Raw genomic sequence first — 20,589 nt, forward strand, 5'->3', positions numbered from 1 at the left:
TCCTTTAACTATTTTTTTAAATGTTCAGGTTGTGTTGGATAGTGCATGTTTTAGGCAAAGAAACAGAGGTTTGTGGGGTACAAGGGTAAGAGTAGATGAGCAGTGACAAAGTACCCAGGTCCGTACGACTAACTACTTTAGTTTTAGGGTCCAGTATAAAATGAAAATGTAAAATGTATTGTTCAAAAGGTAGGGAAAAAAGTCTTTTTTTTTTTTTTTCCCCCACACCCCTATACCTCTATGGTCTTTCTGGAATTGTCATGGTGTTTTTAAAATTTCCCATGTAATGGCGTGACCCCTCAGGGATGGGGATACTTGCCGAGCAAAAACAGTGCCTCACACATGCTTTGGGCCCAGGTCATGCCTTGGTCCCTGGGATGTATGTGACTTACCTGAACTCTCCTAATACCTGTCCCCAGGACTCTGCCAGAGCAGAGAGTGGCCATGGTATCAGGGCAGGAAAGAAGCATTGCAGGCCAAGAACCCATTCCAGGGAGAAAGGAAGATGATGGGAAACAAAGGAGTCAAAATGAACTGTGAGCAGAGTCTAAGCCTCAGCTTATAATTTACAAATATGTTCCACCAAATCTCCAAAAACACATATTCAAACATAAATTTATTATAATATTAACTTCAAGACAAAATTCACATGGCTTTATTAAATCCTAAGTGCAGAGCCTGTGTCTGAGTGAAGAACCTTTGAAACTCTAGTGATCTCAGACCCATGAAGCCAGCCCTGATTAGTCTTTACCCTAGATAACAGATAACAAATATGCCAGATTTAAACACTGTGTAACTCTCATTTAAAATAAAATAAAATGAGTATACTTCAAAGCAAAATACTAAAACCCTTTTAAAAGTCAAATACAGTTATGTGGCACATAATGACATTTCAGTCAATGAAGAATAACACATAAAACGATGAACTATAAGATTGTAATATCATATTGTTACTGTACCTTTTGTGTGTTTAGATATGTTGAGATACACAAATTATGTATCATCATGTCACAATGGCCTACAGTGTTTAGTACAGTAATATGTGGTACAAGCTTATAGTCTAGGAGCAATAGGTTACACTGGGCAGTCCAGGTGTATAGTAAACTATATCATCTAAATTTGCATGTAATACAACCTATGGTGTCATGCAATGACAAAATCACCAAACAACACATTGAACAGAATGTATCGCCATTGTTAAGTGACACATGACTGTATCTGATGAAGAACTATGTGTCAGTCTCACAGACAGGAAAGTCATCTGGAGAAAAGCATACTAAGCAGCAGGACCCATCAGAACTTGAAAATAGCCAGTGGTAAAATGAGAAATACGATTTTCTCCCCTCCTCCTTACCTTTCAATAGTAAGTATACAATCTGATGCTGAACGAGTTGTCAATATTTCAAATTTCTCTTAAAATTTGGATCTCATCATCTCTTTAAAACTCAGAAGCCCTGTTACTTTTCTGTACTGATAGTGCTTTCACAAACATGGTGAACACTCCTAAAACCCGCCAGACTTCTTTAAGAAGAGTAGTAAGCACCAACCCCACTAAGTGACACAGTACAAGAAGGGCAAGGATTCTCTGTATGCCCAGGGAAAGCAGTATTATGACAGGAAGCAAAGTGACTGTGGTGGGCAGACTAAGCCGATTATCTGGAAAAAGGCTAAAACTACAAAGAATATTGTGCTGAGGGTTGAGTGCGTTGAGCCCAACTGCCGATCTCTGAGAATGCTGGCTATTAAAAAATGCAAGCATTTTGAATTGGCAGGAGATAAGAGAAGAAAGGGCCAAATGATCCAGCTCTGTGTCATATTTTGTTTAATTATAAAGAGAATAAAATCTTGAGGTTATGTTTTTAAAAAATCAGAACTACTATCAGTATTGGGCAAAGTTGAATGGGGCCTGCTCCCTGATTTCTTCCAAGGCAAGCATAAATGCGATTTGCCACACCATTCACTGTTTCTTCAGTGGCTGAGAATGACATTTCCCTTACTCACTGCATTTCACTTTAAAGAAAAAAAATATTTATTTTTGTGTATTTTGCTATTAAATGTGAGGAAATAAATATTAGAAAAAAAAAAAAAGATCAAGCACGCTCTTCTCAAAGCAAGCCCAGTTTACTCATTTGCATTATTCCTCTGACCTCAGAATAAAAACCTGAGTTTTAGATCCTGACTTAGTGTTTGAACTCCTGTCTCTTTTTGTACTTAGCTTACTGGTTTCTGTACTGCATAATGTTTTATTTTCCTCTTTCTACTCTTTTCCTCTTATACTTATTTTTCTAATGGAGTCTTTTCCTTCCTCTTTTAGTTATTTTCCTGTCTTTTCCCACTTCTTCCTCCTATTTTCCTACAAATGCCTTTTGCTTGGAGGATTACATATCTCTGTTTTTATATTAGCTTTTGGTTTACACTGTACAAAGGAAAGCATGACAAATATAAATTATTATTTTTTTAAAATTTTGGACTCTTCTGAGATCACATCTGTTGGAATCTGGACAATTTACCAAAGAATAATGAAATCATCAAAGAAACAAGGTAAGCAACAAAGCCATTTCTTAAAATGTTTGTGCCTATGTTTTATTGTTTCAGAGGAAATTTTGATCATTGTGGTCGCTGTTTCAGAAAACCCAGTTGTTGTTGTTTTTATTATTAATTTTGTGCTATGTTTTGAATATGTAAACATGTGTTGAAAACTTAAAATTCATGTGTTGGAAACTTAATCTCCAGTGCAACAGTGTGGAGAGGTGGAAGCCTTAGAAAGTGATTCGATCAGGAGGACTTTAGCCTTCTGAAAGTACTAATACCACTAATCTTGGAGTGGGTTACTTTTCATAGGAGTGGATTCCTGACAAAAGAATGTATTTGACGCCCCACTTTTCACTCTATTGCATCCTCTCTCACATCCTCGTCCTCTGCCATGGAGTAAGAAGTCCCTAGTTAGATGCCTGCACCTTGACATTGGACTTCACAACATCCAGAATGGTATTTTTTTCTTCGTAATAAATTATCCACTCTGTGGTATTCTGTTGTAGCAACACAAAATAAGTTAAGGCTTGTATATTTGGAGATTGAGTTACTGGGTAGTAGTGAGCTGAGTATACTTGCTTGGAACCAGATTGTTGCTCAATTCTGTATGCATTAGAAAATCCACACCATTAAGGGATTTAGAAATAAAGGTCAAAATATGTATTTGATTTTGTTTTGAATCAGCAAGTCGTTTAAAGATTAGAAAATTGAGATAAAGTGATAGTTGTCTGGATACTATGTTAGCAGCTAATTAAGAACTTTTTGATGGAATAAGACCTTATAGCTATTATGGAAACAGAATGGATATTAAGACTTGACTTCACTTTTTATTGTTAAATTACATGTTGACACTAAGGAGTCTCCTAGTAAATAATAGCTCTCTGGCTACAAATAATCAATTCAAACTTTCGCTGGTGTCTTCAAACAATTCCCTTTCTCCTACAGTGTTCTTTAAAAAAAAAAAAAAAAATCGGATCATTGCTTTACTAAACTCTGGTGTGGCCATGTACTCTTTGGGCTATGACCACCATCATGTTTTGTAAGCTTTGGTCTCCTCTCTCCTACCTTGGAGAGGTGAATCTCCTCTCAGTTGCTTTCTATATATTTTCTCATCTAAAAAAATTTTAAAAACCTAAAAAATAGAGACAACAATCTAATATGAAAAAGTTTTCATGAACATCAAAAGAGATAATCTCCACATTGGTAGGTTCATACTAAGCATTAGTAAAAAAGAAAAAATGATGTCATTATCTGCTGAAAACGCCTGTATTTGATTGAGGCAAGAGGGAAAAAATGACTTTTGCTGTGTTAACATTTCTTCTCTGTTTTGTTATATTTTGCCATTTTTTAAAAAATAATCAATTTACTAAAATCACTAGCTATTATTACTTGGCCACATAAACAAGCAAGTTTTTCTTAAAACCACAATACTCAAATAAATGCCTAAATCCTTATTTTGTTTTTCCTTTGTAAAAGGAAATTTTTTTCTTTTATTTTCTTTCCTCCAGATCTCTTTTAAGTTAATTAAAACTTAGATTTGCTATTGGTCATAAGCATTATGAGTTTTGTGTAAGTTCTAAGTTTTCAGAAATCTATGCTTGAGAAACTGATATAAAAACTTTCAACATAGCAAGGATAAGGTTGGTGTTTTATTTATATTGTTTTCTCTAATATATGCCTGAGAAAAAAGTAGGCATCCAGAAATTATTTTTGAATACATAAAATAATCAATAAAAGTAGCATACCTTTTTAAAAATAATATATTCCAGTAGAAAAATTGTTTAAAGATATTCTATATACATCATGTATCTCTGTATGTGTGTGCATGTGTATGTTAACAAACATAACTTGTTTTTTCAAATACTTATTTAGGTGTTAAACATTTAAAAAATGACACCCAAACAAGTAGCTGAAAATATTGACTTTAAAATGTCTCTTAAAATGAGCAAGATATCTAATTTTACAAAGAAAATTTTGCACTTTCTTTTTTTAATATAAAATTATTGCTGGAAAACAGCTGCTGAGCAATAGATATTTCCTCATCCCATTTACATCTTGGTGAAATCCTTAGAAAATGTTTGTTTAGTCTTTTTGTTTTAACTTTTTCTTTTCTTTTCTTTCTTTCTTCTTTCTTCCTTTCTTTCTTTCTTCCTTTCTTTCTTTCTTCCTTCCTTCTTTCTTCCTTCCTTCCTTCCTTCCTTCCTTCCTTCCTTCCTTCCTTCCTTCCTTTCTTCGTTTCTTTCTTTCTTTCTTTCTTTCTTTCTTTCTTTCTTTCTTTCTTTCTTCCTTCCTTCCTTCCTTTCTTCGTTTCTTTCTTTCTTTCTTTCTTTCTTCCTTTCTTCCTTTCTTCCTTCCTTCCTTCCTTCCTTCCTTCCTTTCTTTCTTTCTTTCTTTCTTTCTTTCTTTCTTTCTTTCTTTCTTTCTTTCTTTCTTTCTTTCTTTCTTTCTTTCTTTCTTTCTTTCTTTCTTTCTTTCGAGACCCCGCTATGTTGTTCAAGCTGGTCTCTAACTTTTGGACCTAAGGGATGTTCCCACCATGGCCTCCCAAATTGCTACGAATACAGATGTGAGTCACCACACCAGTAGAAACTTTTGACTAGGTCTAGCTCATGACTAGATGTTGATGGTTCTTATTATCACTTTAATGGAATGCATTTCTCTCACCTTTCCATCCACATTTATTAAAGATCCATTATCTGATATCGAGTTCCTTAAATAAAATTACAATATGATTATAAGCAATATAGCAATGAAGAAATAAATCATTTACCTTCTGCAGCTCACACCAATGCTCCTGGTTATTAACTATAATTTGCTATAATAATATAAAGATATAACTTTTCATGATCAATATGAGACCATGTCAATCTAAAACATTGTATTCCACAATATGTAACACACACTTCTTGTAATAAATACATTTATTAGAACCCTTTAGTAACAAATCTGTATCTTAAGTGGTAGTTACCTGTTTTGAGTTCAAAGAATATCTATGTGTTAAATAATTATGATGAGTGGCTCTGGAAACAATGAGTTTGAAGAATTTTGAACATAGATGTAATGTTTTTATTGTGACTTGAAGAAACACTCTGGAAACTATTTGTGCATATATATGTGTAAGTTTTTATTATAAAAATATTCAACATTTTGTTGTGAAAATATTCAAATATTCTGGAAAGTAGAAAAATATTACTGTAACCTTATCTATATATTAACATATGCATAACATTAATATTTTATTACATTTTACTATTCTTGCTTTATCATTTATCCTTCTATCTACATTTCAATAATCTATTTTATGTATTTCAGAAAATATTTGTAGAGATTACTACACTTCTCCCTATATATCATAGCATTTATGTAATTTGTAAATTGTCATTTGTTAACAATTTATTTTAAAATAAAAATTGTATAAAATAAAGTACACAAGTTTTAGGCATACTAGTCTTAATTAGACTTTCCTACCTAATGAATACTAGTTGTACCTACAACTAGTACCTACAATGTGTATCTCTTTCCTCCTTCCCTGGTAATGGCGAGGCTCACATTAAAAATGTAATGCATTATATGGAAAGGTGCCTCTGGAATTAAAGTAATTTATTTTAACAGTTCATGAAGGCTACATGTAAATAATTTTATACTAAAATAGGTATAGCGGACTGTGTATTCACAGATAATGCATCCCCAGATTCAAGCAATTGCAGATCAAAAATATTCCAGGAAAAAAAATGACAACAATAAAATTAACAATACCACAATAAAAATAAAAATTAAAAAATATAGTATAAGAGCTATTCACATATAACTTAAATTGTATTATGTATTATAAGTAATCTAGTGATGATTTAAAGTATATAGGAGGATGTACATAGGTTATATGCAAATAGTAACCCATTTTATATAAGGGAGTTGAACACTTGCAGATTTTGATATTCATGCAGGGTCTTGAAACTACTCTCAATGGATAGTAAAGAATGGCTGTACAAGGGGGCACTCAAAATATCCTGGAATTTATTTATTTAAAAAATGTGTATTCATTCTTTTTTATGTTCTTTCTTTTTTAAGATGTGGGATACAATCCAGGGTTAGGTATACAAAAGTTCATTATGCAGGTAGCTTTGTTGATGAGGTGTGCCACTCCTTCCCCTAGCAGTTTCCCTCAACTGCCAATCCTACTCACCTCCTCTGGCAGTTTCTCACTACTGCCAATCCCTTTCTTATAGTATTATGATAATTGTTCAAGGTCTGCTTATGAATGAGAACACATGGTACTCTGTTCTTTGTTTCTGTGATAGATCACTGAGCATGATAGACTGTAAATCCATCCAAGTTGCTGTGAAGTCTGTTTGTTTGTCCTTCTTTATGGCTGCATAACAATCCATTGCATATACCACATTTTTTTTTATCCAGTTCAGTTTTGATGGGCAGTAAGATTGGTTCCATTTTTTTACTCTTGTGAATAGTGCTACAATAAACATGCATGTGCAGGTATCTTTTTTGTCGAATGATTTGAGTTTCTCTGGGTATATTCCCAATAGGGGGGGCTGCTGGGTCATATGGAAGGCCAATTTCTAGTTCCTTCTGAAATTACCACACTGTCTTCTGCGGGGGTCCCGCCCCACAAGGGTCATGAGATTTCCTGAAGGAGAGACGGATAGGTGAAAGATGAAAACATTATACTCGGACACCTACTTCTTGAACAGATGACAATTTAATGTTAGCTAAGGGAAAGCTTTTATACCATTTGTAAAGGGGCAAAACAAAGAAAATTCCTTCACGTACATATCCTCTACAAGTTACTACCATCTAGTGGTCTTAGCAATAAACAAGCCAAGAACCCTGTAAACATTCAGATAATGAGTCTTATTCATAAGGCCAAAGATGATAGTTTTAGTCCAAAGTCGCAAATTATAGTCCTTGAACAGTCTCCAGAAAGTTTGGCAATAGTCTTCTTTCTGGGGCTTTATGGCCTTCAGAGTTCTGTAATCGCCTTTCTTGTCCAGATGTCTTCATTACTTTTCTCTTATCCTGCAGTGCTTGTTTCTAAAGAAAACTCAAAAGAAACTTTTAGTAATGTTTCCCAGGCCCCCAAGGTTGCTTTCTGTCTTTAGCTAAGTTGTCATAAAAGTGTCTGATTAGTATATTATGAGTTCAGTGAAAACCCACTTTATAAATGTTAACTTAGAGTTTTAACTATTGAATTAAGTAAAAATCTTTAAGATAATCTTTATCCTAAGTTAGTGAAAACAGTGTTATAAATCACCTACATAACTCTTAGATAAGTGTTAGAACTTATAATGAGCTCATAATAAACTTACTATAAACTTGTGCTTCTAAAGAACCTTATGTCTAAACACTAAGCTGCATAATCCTAAATCAAATAAGGAGTGAATATACTTATATCATTTATTACTTAAGTAATATCTAGTAACTTATAACCAAGTGATAGAAAGCATTCTTGATGTGCTTCAGAGTTTAACCCTTGCATATGTTAGAAAAGGCCAAGCGGCATAGTGGGAAAATGGAAAAATGAACCATGACATCTCCAGGTTAGCTGTGATTCTTTGCATAAACATGCCATCTTTTTCTTCCACGACTGCACAAAATTTCTTCAGCTGTATCAACAGCAAAGACGGAAGACAGAAGGGCCTCAGCTGCCCGGACTCGCTTTGCGGCCGGTGGGGGGGTCCTCAGCGCACCTGGACTTTGTCAATCAGGCGGGCCTCCAAGGCTGGCTCCCAACAGTCTTCCAAAGAGGTGGCACTAATTTTCATTACCACCAGCAGTGCAGAAGTGTTCCTTTTTCTCCACAACCTCAACAGACTCTGTTGTTGTTTGTTTTATTAATGATGGCCGTTCTTACTGGGGTTAGTTGGTATCTCAATGTGGTTTGATTTGCATTTCTCTGATGATTAGTGAGGCTGAGAACTTTTTCATGTGTCTGTTGACTACCTATATATCTTCTTTTGAGAAGTGTCTATTCATGTTTTTTGCCCACTTTTTAACGGGGCTGTTTGCTTTTTTTTAATTTCAGCACGTTTGAATTCCTTGTAGATCCTAGATGTTAGGCCTTTGTCAGATACACAGTTGGCAAATATATTTTTTTTTTTACCATTCTGAGGGCTGTCTTATTCTCACATGTTGAAACTTCAGTCACCTTCAAAGTACTCTCTGTTTGATGCAACACACCTGTCACGATGCTTTTTCCACTGCTCCAGTTTATGAACTCATCAGTTTTGATGCCTTTTTGTGCTTCTGCCATTTTTTTTTTCACCTCTTCCACATAGGCAAAACATTTTTCTATGAGGACTTTTTCATACAATCACTCAGGAGAAATCAGGTGAATAGGGAGGGTGGGGTACAGAGTCATACTGTTTTTGGTCAAAAACTGCTAACATTCAGGCGGTGTGAGTGGGTGCGATGTCTTGGTGGAAGAACCAGTTACCTGTTTCCCACAGCTCAGGAGATTTTTACTCAAATCATGACACAACCTTCTCAAAACCTCCAGATAAAAACTTTGGTTGATCGTATGATCTGGAGAAACAAATTCTGAGTGTACTACAAGGGCCCTACTCTCCAAAAAGATAATTCTGGGATTTATTGCCCCTCCTAGTACATATTATTTTAAGAGATATTAATTTTAATTGTCATATACAATATTGAAAGATGTTGTTAAAATAACATAGACTTTCTTCCTTTAAATATAGTCAGTCAAAACATAATAGCATTTCATTGCATAACATTCACCTGAAGTGTTGAACATCAATATATACACTTTTTGAACCGAGTTGAATTTGAAATAGAAGTAAAATTACAGAATTTGTAGTAAAAACTAACTTTATATATACATACACACACATATATATATATATGCTGCCATAACAAAGTACCACAAACCAAGTGACTTTAAAAAAAAAAAAGTTTTTTGCTCACAGTTCTAGAGGCAAGAAGTCAAAAATCAAGGTGATGTCAGGATTGTACTCCTTCTGAAACCTGTAGAGGAGAATCCTTTCTTGTCTGTCTCCCAGCTGCTGATGGTTTTTGCTGGCAGTTGGTAGCATCACTTAGCTTGCAACCTCAGCACTAGAATATCTGCCTCCATTGTGACATGTCATTCTTGCTTTGCCCATCTGTGTCTCTTCTCTTCATAAAGATACTGTCTTATTGGATTAAAACCCATATTAGTGACCTCATCTTAACTGTATTTAATCAGACTTTTCAGATAATGTCATCTTGGCTGCTTCAAGGAGTTAGTATTTAAACAGGTTTTTGGGAAGTTTCATCCTTTAGCAAAGACAATATGATATTTGATTTATTTCCCATTATGAATAGGTAGAAATGGTGATATGATTAAAATTTTAGTCATTTCTTCCTAAATATTTTAGGATTTTTGATGATGCAGAAAATATTTGATGGTTAGAATAAGTATAAAATTTGTGCTTTGCTGTCTATATTTTTCATACTCTTGTTCTAACAACTTTAGAAACAATCATATTTAATGTAGAGTATTTAAATAATTGCTTTTTCAGGTTTTCATAAAACCATAAAAAACCCATAACAACTTGTGTCATGAAATCAGCAAAACATGACTAAAAAAATCAGTTTAAAGAGTGAATTTATACAACTATGCCTCAAGAAAATCTATCTGCCGCCAAAAATTATTTTTGAAAGCTGAAAATAATTTCTGTATTTTAAACTGATATAATATAGCCTCAAAATTTTTGATTATTAGTTATAGTTCTAGCAAAGTCACTTCCTCTTTCATTTCAAACTAATGGAAATTTGACATCAAGGAGAAATGAAAATTTTAAACTAACAATACCAAAATTCTATGAAGAAATAGAACTTCCTTATTTCATGTATTTGTGAGACATGTACCTATTATCAATTCCAAGCTTTATTTGCAATGTCTACTTTCTATTCTGGTAGATAAAAATAAATATGATAGAGATATGCAGTGACAGAGAGAGATGAAGAGAATGTCACTCGTTTTAACAATACAAGAATGTGAGAATTATCACATTCTTAGGAATTTAATCCTTTGATAACTAATGTATTCTAGCAAATGTAAAAAGTACTAATTAACTTATATTATTGAGCAACATCATAATTTCAACACAATACATTTTTATGGTTTTGTATGCAGAAGGTAATAATGGAGTAGCCTCAATATACTGTATGCAGAAACTGAAGGCTACAGAGATTTATCTAAGGTTACATCGCTTGATGAGGTCAGAGACACGAATTCTTTTTTTTTTTTTTTTTTGAGTTGGAGTCTCACTCTGTCGCCCAGACTGGAGTGCAGTGGCCGCTCCCGGCCACCGCAGCCTCGACCTGCTGGGCTCCGCGATCCTTCCGTCTCAGTCTTCCAAGTAGCTGGAAACACAGGCGTGCGCTATCACGCCCAGCTGATTTTGATTTTATGGTAGCGATGAGGGCTCACCAAGTTGCCCAGGTGGGTCTCGAACCCGCAGTTTCAGGAAATTCACTCACCTCAGCCTCCCAAAGGCACGGGATTACAGGCTGAGCCACGAGCCCGGCTGAATTCTATTTTTTTTAACGGTGGAATATAGTAGTTTTCCATCTTAAAAAAAAAAAATCTTCCTGTAGTTATTCTCCAGAGTTTATCTTAAAAAGTTTTAGTTTTAAATCCCAGGTATATAAAGATCTGAATCAAAGTAGGAAGCTATATTAACACAATCTTCAAATGCAGTTCTATCATCAGATTGTGATTTTATTGATCCCTATGGGGATAAGGCAGCTAATGATCTCCTTTAAAGATTTAAAAGTTTATAAATTCATCTAAGTTGTTCTATTGGATTCTGGGTTTTATATTTTAATTTGATAATTCAGTATATTTTGAAGGCTGAAGGGGGAAGAAAATAATCATAATTAATAAATAATAACAACTTAGAACATTTACCTTAAAGGGATATATAAGACTAAATGAAATTCTAAATTACCTTGCTTTCATTTTTATTAGTGCAATATAACTAAAGTCAGTTCTATCAAAGGAGATTAAAGTGCTAACAAGTTATATTGAGAATACTGGGGAAAATGTAAGAAAAAAGAATTAAAATTAATATAAAAAATCCAAGGTGAGAAAAATGGTGAAATCTTTGGTCTATGAGCTCTTACGAAATCTCACATCTTCACAAAGTATGAGGGAACAGTTAAGCTCTAAATTACTTTCCTCAAGGTAAAACTTATTGTTTGGTGGAATCTTGGCCCCTTAGCTTTCTTTCCTCAAATCACCACCCCTAAAGACAAACAGACCTAGCAAAACTGTGTCAACTGTTGAAATCACTGGTTGATTGGAATCTCAGATTTCTTAATCTTCTTAAGGCAGAAAATACATGTAGATAGATAGATAGATAGATAGGTAGATAGATAGATAGATAGATAGATAGATAGATAGATAGATAGATAGATAGATAGATAGAGACAAATTGCAAAAACACACAAACAAAACACTGCACCTGTTGGCTTTGTCTCCTTGGCAATTCTCTGCAAATTATAGATTCTTGAACAATAGAGGCAATCTAATTCTCCTGTTTTATTTATAATTCCCCTGTACCGTTTTTCTCTTTCAACTGTTTTTATTTAATCAGATGTGTCGAAGTTTAGATTTATTTGAAACACGTTAGAAAATCTTCATAACTAAGCCTGTTTCTGTTAACAGAAAGTTTTAAGCCAGCTGTGCTTGCACATTGAAGCAAAACACTGATTTTGGAAGAGAATAATTTCCATTACTGAATATAAATGCTAATTGGGATTGAGATTTGAAACAGATTTATTATAAAATAGATTCATCCTAGAATTTTATAACTCATTAAAATAGATTGATGAAATATTGTAGCAATGCACAGCATAAATAGTTTTCTTTTTAGGAAGTTTCAGGATTTGATATTTACTTTTCATCTATAGGTAACCATTCTTATGAGTAGTGTATTCTACCAATTTTAGGATTCTATTAATCATAAAATATATATAAACCTTGATTGTACATTTTGTCTGGAAAATTGCATCTATGCACATAGCAATGTAGGATAAATCTTGATTTAAAAAATCTTAAAATGAGAGAAATTATGTTAAGATGTAAGTAAATATATATTTTTAAAATATGTCTCATTGAAAGCACTTTATAACAGGATTGTACAGTCATCTAGAGGTATGATATACCATCCATCAATATGAAGAAGGCAAATAAAACTAGAGTATATTTTGTCTTTAAAAAGAAATTCGAAGAAATGTTCACCCAAATACTGTGTCATACATTTGGTGAGAGAGCACACAAATGTAAAATCAGAAAAAATTACATACTAAGAAACATATCACTCATGGAGTAAAATGTATTTGAGGGTAATATTAATTTGTAACACATAGTAATTACTGGATGCTGGACTGGAATTTACTTTCTACACTCACTCTAAAAAATAAAAATCATTTTCTAAGCAAATTGATAATGCAAACAAGGAAATCATTTAATCTACCTAAGAGTAAAAGTCAGAAAACTTTCAAGTCTTGAAAACAGTGCTGCTAAAAAGTAAATGGGCCTATGATAAATGATTTTTATCTATAAAAGTACTTACATAACTCCTTTAGACACATAGTACTTACATAACTCCCTTAGACACATAGTCCAGCTTAACTTTATCTATTTTACTCAACAACATTTTGAGTTGGTCTCATTTCACGGATTTTCATTTTTAATGAACCCCTGGGATTCAGTTAACAAGGACTAACATATTGCACTCCCATTTGATAAAATGTGAAGGACTGAGAAGTATTAAGAAGAACTAATCTCTCTTATTATTCCTTTCTATCCTCACTAGATTAAACTTGGGAGTCTCTTCTATAGGTCCCAAGGGAACACAGCAATTAATTTAGAGCAAGTAACCCACTGTTTTGAATTGATTTGATTATTCTTAGATATCCTTTCTTAGACTTAAATAAATAAATATATATATATATATATATATATATATATATATATATGGATATGATGCTAGAGTAGAAGTATATATTTCTACTCTGGCATCATATCTAACATAACTTTTTTTCTCTCAGGAGTTAGTGTCTACCTGGAATATTGTAGATACTTAAGAGTGTTGAAATGAAGTGTTATTTTGGATCATTCATGAAGGAATAAGTGGGTCAGGTACATTCTATATGGATTTTGGAAAAAAGGGAGCTCGCTTTCAGTTGTGGTTAGTGATCATGGTGTAATTATTGACATTAAATTAAATTAAATTCATAAAATAAGTTAACAAATAAAGACTAGTGTTATTTTCAATGTCAATTATTTTTATTGATCTGAAGAATACATTTAGTTATATGTTGTTAAGACTAAACATATGTTTTAAAGTAATACAACATTTTTAGCTAATAAATTATTGTTATTTTCACATGAAAGCAAAACATAGCTGTGCTCTGTGTTGGACACGGTGGCAGAATGAGTTCTTCGGCATACTAAATATATATTTGGCTAAAATTTCCAACTTTTGCCTAGCAGGACCTCAAAAACTAATTTACTTCAGGATTTTGCAGAGATCCCAGTATTATTAACGGAAATAGTAAAAGCTTTCACTTGACTTGATTTACTAGTTCTACACAGTGTAACTTTATTTTATATTCAATCCATGAAATGCTAGTGAAATTGTGTTTTCACAAAAATTCCGAGTGGGAAGAGAGGAGGAGGAGGAGGGCTACTTTGGCTACATGGCAGATTATATATATATATATAAAACTAAAATGCAAGCTTTTGCTTTTCAGTGACAGAATGTTGACAAGTTGACTGTGTAAGTTGATGTTTTTCAGTAGTGCTATTACTTCTTGGATAAAACAATCACTTCAAATCTGTTCTTGACATAAAAGAACCACTTTTCTCTGTCTTTTCTTCTTTCCTCCTCATTTAAAATACTGTGTGTGTGTGTGTGTGTGTGTGTGTGTGTGTGGTATGGTAGGCTATAGATAGATTAGATAGATAGATAGATAGATAGATAGATAGATAGGAGATAGATGGGGTTTGATCAATTTTTGGTTAAGTGATTTGTATAGCATTCTCAATTTTATTATTTTATGTTAAGTTCCGGTCTAGTTTTCTGAATTTAAAAAAAAATCTTACTGCCATGTTTTGATGACTAGGAGCAGACAATCAGCTTCTATTATAATTTGCTTTTTAAAATAAAAAAAATTGTGTGTTTTTTTTCCTATGATAGGTATCCTTGATGACTTGCATCTCAGTGTGAAACTCCTGTCAATTTCTAACTAACAGAAAAGAAAAAGAATAGAAAAAAATGGAGCACACAGGGAATAAAATGCCATTTCACACTGGGTGCTTTATAAATGTGAGCCAACTCACACAAATCCTTTAGGCATCAGTGGAGATGAAACTGAGCCAGAAGAGAAGAAAACATGTCCAAATAGAGAAAGTTTGCTCAGCAAATTGAAATTCAAGTCTGAAATTGATAAGTTTGAGTTAAATATACGGCAAAGGGAACATTTCATCTTTCATTCATTCTTTTCTTGAAATGTGAAGTTTATTAAATATTGATTTTCATTACAGAGTCTTTGCATATTTCTAGTCTCTCTTTTCATTTGATTTTCTGACACAGTAATTATTGCTGAGGTAAATGGGAATAAAAACATAATACTAAATATTTGAACAATATATCTGAGTTTGCACACACAGGTAATATGTACTCCTATATCTAATTACAGCTCAATACAGACAATATAATTTGGCATTATTGTCCAATAGCAAATGCCTTTTATACCATTGTATAATTTGTTTAATAAAAAACCATTTAAGCTGTAAATTAGAAAAAAAAATTATATTAAATATTATGCAATTTTATTACTTGAGCCATGAATATCAAGCTCATGAATGTCAAGGTACATTATCATCTAAAAATTAAATTGAATATGGAAGGAATGTTAAAAATTACTGACAACCAGAAAGAGAAAGTGAAGTGAATAACATACTAGAAACTATTTGCTCCCATGGACCTAACTTACAGCAGAAACATAACTCTCTGTATTGCTAAATTCATATTTATTTACTAACATATGGAAGAGACATTTTCAGGTAGAAATTTACTAACAAAAGTCAGAATATTCTATCAATTTTCTGTTTCTTCAACCACATTCCAACAGAAAAAGCAAAAAGCATATTTAGTCCCAAGCCTTACAGGAAGTTGTGACATATATGTACTTAAAATATTATCTATGTGTTATGATTATAAAAAGAATATGTGCTCATAGGTAATAATTTCCAGGTTGCATAAAAGTGTAGAGAAATAGAAATAAATAAATTCACCTTCAAGTTTATTATTTTAATAATTTTTTGTTGAGTGGTTAGTATGTACCAAAAGTTGGACTGAGTGGACTAAGTGTTGTGCATTTAGAGAAAAATACAATATCATCATTTCTTGCTTACTCTAGTGATTGCCTGTCAGAACAGATGAATAGATAAGATTAACAAGGAAATGTTGAGAGAGGAAAGAGTAAGATCTGTAATAAATCATGAATAACACCATCTTGATAAGAGAGGCAGAAAGAACGTCTACAAAAGACTAGAAAGAAGAACCCTAAATGTAGAAGAAAAGTAGTAGGAAACCAAAATCCGAGATGAAATAAAAAATTCAAGGTAAGTGGGAGGTGACAACAGTGAATATATATTACTCTTGAAAATGTATCTAGTGAAGGAAAATGAGATGAAGCGTGTTCAATGTCAACAAAAAGGAGGTAGGATTGCTCATTCTATCTATTGAGACATACTATAAAGTCCTATTTGTGCCTCTTTCAGCATTTTCTGGTTAGTCTTGTCTATTCCTACATCCAGATATAAATTATTTCATTCAAAAACTGTGTATTGAGTCTAGGTACTACTCTAATTACTGGTGATATAAAGTAAACAAATTGTAGTAAATATAAGTGGTGAAATGCATAAGAAAGGAGGGAAAAAAATCTCCTATAAAGAACAGTGCTGAAAAAAAAAAGATCAGTACTGGAAAAGCATCTGGGGAAAAATTCCAAGATAGAAACCCCATGTGGTTTGGCTGTAGTGGTGGAAGATAGGAAGCAACTGGGAAAAGTTTTACTTTTTGCTTATTTTGTTTTGTTTTACGTACAGAACAAATATGTATTTATTAAAATTCTGCCCAGGATGACTTGGTAGAGCAGAAGGAGATAAAGACTTGAATACAATGGGAATTTTACATTAAGCCTTAGGAAATACACTTATAGCTTCTATAGTAGTAGAGGAGGAGGAGAAAATGATGCGAGCAATTGTAGGTAAATTTGCAACCTTGGGAGATAAATTGAGGGAGTTTTTATAAACAAATATTGTTATCCATGAAATAGGAAACAAAATAATTTTCTCCTATTGGAATGAGTGATAAGAGTCATACACTTTAGACAACTGAGAAAGTAAAACTATTAAGCATTTTTTCCCCAACATGTGGTTGATTACAAACAAGGGATAATAAAACTTTACTAACTATTTCCTATTGCTTTACAATTTTCACAATTTTGTGCAGTTGCAGAAAGGAGAAAAACATTGTCTGGGAGCATGTGTATAGAGTACAGTGATATACTTTGTGCTCTTCTTTGTGTTTTATTGTTCAGAATAGTCAAGCACTGTGTATATTTGCATGCAGCCAAAAACAAGTGCAATTGATGAGGCATGTAGTGCTAGACAGGAAGATAATACATTTGGAAGCAAAGTTCTGGAATAGAAAACGTGATAAAAGCAGGGATTTGGGGAAAAAATGTGGCTTTAGTGAGTGTGAATCATGATAAAAGAAAAAGAGAGTAAGATGGGAAGATATAGATAGAAATATATAATAACTGAATTAGAGACAAGCCAGGAAGGGATGAGAAAGGCGACTCAAAGAAAATATCCAGTCCTGTAGTGATTTGCCTTGCTAATGGTTAGCTATGTAACATAGCTTTCATAGATGTCTAAGATTCAGTTGGACTGTATAACTTTAACAAAAAAATTCTGAAGTGCCATAAGTCAGGCACTCTTCTATGTCCTGAGATATTTCTGTCAGGGTGTCTTTCTACAGTGGTGGAATTAATATTACATGGTAGGAGATTTTGTTGCCAGGTGCTAAAGCAGGAGAGTTCAAGAAGAAAAGGGAGATAATACTGTGTTATGGATTATCAAGCCTCTTATGCACTGAACTACAAATATGCCGTAATGACTCAATGGTTAAAAATTCGATCTAGAGAGTAAAAACACAATAAATAAGAAATGCTCCAGACATCAGAATTTCTCAACGGGAAGATAAGATATCTAAATAAAGTTAGAACCCTGAGTTCCTACTGTTGAAATTAATTTTTCATTCCTATGATTCAAAAGAATAGGAAAAAAAAAAGAAAATTCCTAAAAATAATAGTGGTAAAGGTGAAATGTACAATGTTTTCTTGGAATTACCAGTTCATTATCGCATAATAATTAAGCAACATTTGGTAGGAAAGGGGCTTGGGAGATTCACTATTATCTCAGGGTGTTATTATGAAAATAATATCAAACTAGCGATTTCTATTTTCTTTTCAACACCAATACCTTTACCTACTCCCATGCACTCACACTGAAGAACCCATTCGAATTAGTGAAAAATGAAGTAATTACATTAATAACTAAGATAATTCTCAATCTTTACTTCAAACTAAACATTAAATATTGAAGTAATTAATGCTAAATAGCGTGTCTGTCATAGAAGTCTTATTTATCAGGGGTTGCAGTAATATTTAGAACATATTCAAATGTTCCCTTCTTTTTGGATTATTTGTTTATATATCTAAACTGCAACTAGCTACTTTTTTCATGTTTTTTAGTTATGTTAACTTAACATCAACCAGCTTACATTATTTTTTAAGAGAGCAGCACAAACTCTTTAAACCCATCAATAAGTTGCAAGTTATGATCTAGAAATCCAAACGTTTCAGGTTAAAAACAAAACAAAACACAAAAAAAGGGGTTTTTTTTTGTTTGTTTTTTTACCTTTCTGTCTCCCTTCTAATAATTAGCAACTCACAACAGCTATTTTATTTTCTTTTGTCAGACTGGACTGACATGATTAAAATAACATGACAAGCTCTGCTATCAATTATACCAATTAAGGTCAAGTAGTATGGAACAGTAGTTTTTATGGAAAAGGATATAGATGCTATAATCAGTTATTAATTTAAAGACATCATGTTACCTATGACACTCCTCCAGAAGTTATCATTCATTATTTCTAGATAGTCACCTATATTCACTTCTCTAAAACCAACATGTTGTTTTATGTTCTTTGAATTGTGAGGGAAATAGACCCTGATGAAAATCAGTGTTTGCCAAATGAATAGCCCTCCTGATCTCTACACTGAAAAGGAAATCAAAATTTTTCTTATGCTTTAAATAATAAACTGTAAGAAATTATGACTATCGATGTCTTTGCAAAAAAAAAAAAGAAATAGCAAAATTTTGAGCCTCTATGTAATAAGTTAAAATAGCTAAAATGTGATACTTTAAAAATGAGAATATTCTATTTTTTCTTTATAAGATTTTAATTTTTATTATAAATATTGTTGCTAAAATGTGTCTATATTAGTAATGCTAAATGCTGTAACAACAAAAACAAAACCCCAGAAATTTGAGTGGCCTAATACAATGAAAGTTTGTGTATTGCTAATTCCTTCTTGAATGATTCATCACCAGGCAGTGACAATAGGCTCCTACCATCTTCTGATGCCTCCTGTTCATCTTAAAGAGATGACTGGGTGGGAAAAGCAAGCAGGACATTTTATGGACACAATTTAGTCATGTGATCCCAACCTCACTGAAATGGAACAAACATAGCTTTAGCCATGAGTCTAGAAGGAAATGGAAATGGTTTGTTGACAATACAGCAATGTCAAATGGGAGAAGGTATGGAGAGGGGATAAGGGGCACACAATCACCATTGAGTACCCTGTCCACTACCTGAAAGAGACAGGGCTCATTAGAAGCACAAACCTCATCTGCACACAATTTTCTTATGAGATATGACAATCAAGTTCATGAACTCATCCTAGAAAAAGTGTTACATACTTCATTGCTGAGTATAACTAGGGTCACCATTGAAGTACTCTCCTAGTGAAGTTATGGACCAATGCCAGTACCCTAATCCACCCATCAAAGCAATTTTGGAAATCGTTTTCTGGAATGGACATCAGAGCTGTCGTCGTATTACTTTTGATGTCCTGAATGTCGTCAAAATGTCTTCTTTTTAATATTTTCTGTATCTTTGGGTTAAGAAAAAAAGTCACTGGTGGTCAGATCAGGTGAGTATTGAGGGTGCTTCAATACAGTTATTTGTTTACTGGCTAAAAACTTCCTCACAGACAGGACTGTGTGACCTGGTACATTGTTGTGATGCAAGAGCTCATTTGGGACCATTTTTGTACACATCTTTGTCATGCCAAGATATTCAGTTCAAATTTTTCTGTTTCTCTATTGAGGTTTACTTGGTCTGCTCTGCTTCTCACAGTCAGCCAAGGATTATGATGAGCATCTTGACAATATTTTGCAATGTTTTTGTCAGTTCTACTATTTATTGACCATCCTGACATCTCTTCATCAGTGATGCTTTCTCTTCCCTCAAAAAAAGATTTAATCTACTTGTACAGTGCCATTTTCTTCATAACATTAGCCCCATAAACTTGGGCTAACATGTCCCTGATTTCACTTCCGGTCTTGCCAAGTGTAACAAGAAAATTAGTGTTTGTTGTTGCTCTAATTCAAGCTCCAACATTGTCACAAAAACAAGCAACAACAATAATGAACACCACTCAGCAAGATAGTGCCACATGCAGACATGAACACAGCTGTAAGACACTGATATGCCAAGGTTATGAAGCCTTACTGAGTTGTTCATACAGTGTTGCAAACGTGCACAGTGGCAAGTTCACAAACTTGTCAGACCTCATATGGAGCAATCTTCATATGTACCTCACAACTCTAAAATGGGAGGGAGGGGCGTACCTCATCAACAAAGATACTGCATAATCAACGTTTGT

General features: G+C 33.3%; 1 pseudogene; it reads left to right on the forward strand.

Moving 5' to 3' along the window:
• The first annotated feature begins 1,490 nt into the window (after positions 1-1,490).
• Positions 1,491-1,849, forward strand: LOC110596187 (annotated as a pseudogene).
• The last annotated feature ends 18,740 nt before the right edge of the window (positions 1,850-20,589 follow it).

The sequence above is a fragment of the Carlito syrichta genome, unplaced genomic scaffold, assembly GCF_000164805.1.
Source record: "Carlito syrichta isolate Samal-C Ts95f unplaced genomic scaffold, Tarsius_syrichta-2.0.1 Scaffold307118, whole genome shotgun sequence".
In the NCBI taxonomy this organism is placed as follows: domain Eukaryota; kingdom Metazoa; phylum Chordata; class Mammalia; order Primates; family Tarsiidae; genus Carlito; species Carlito syrichta.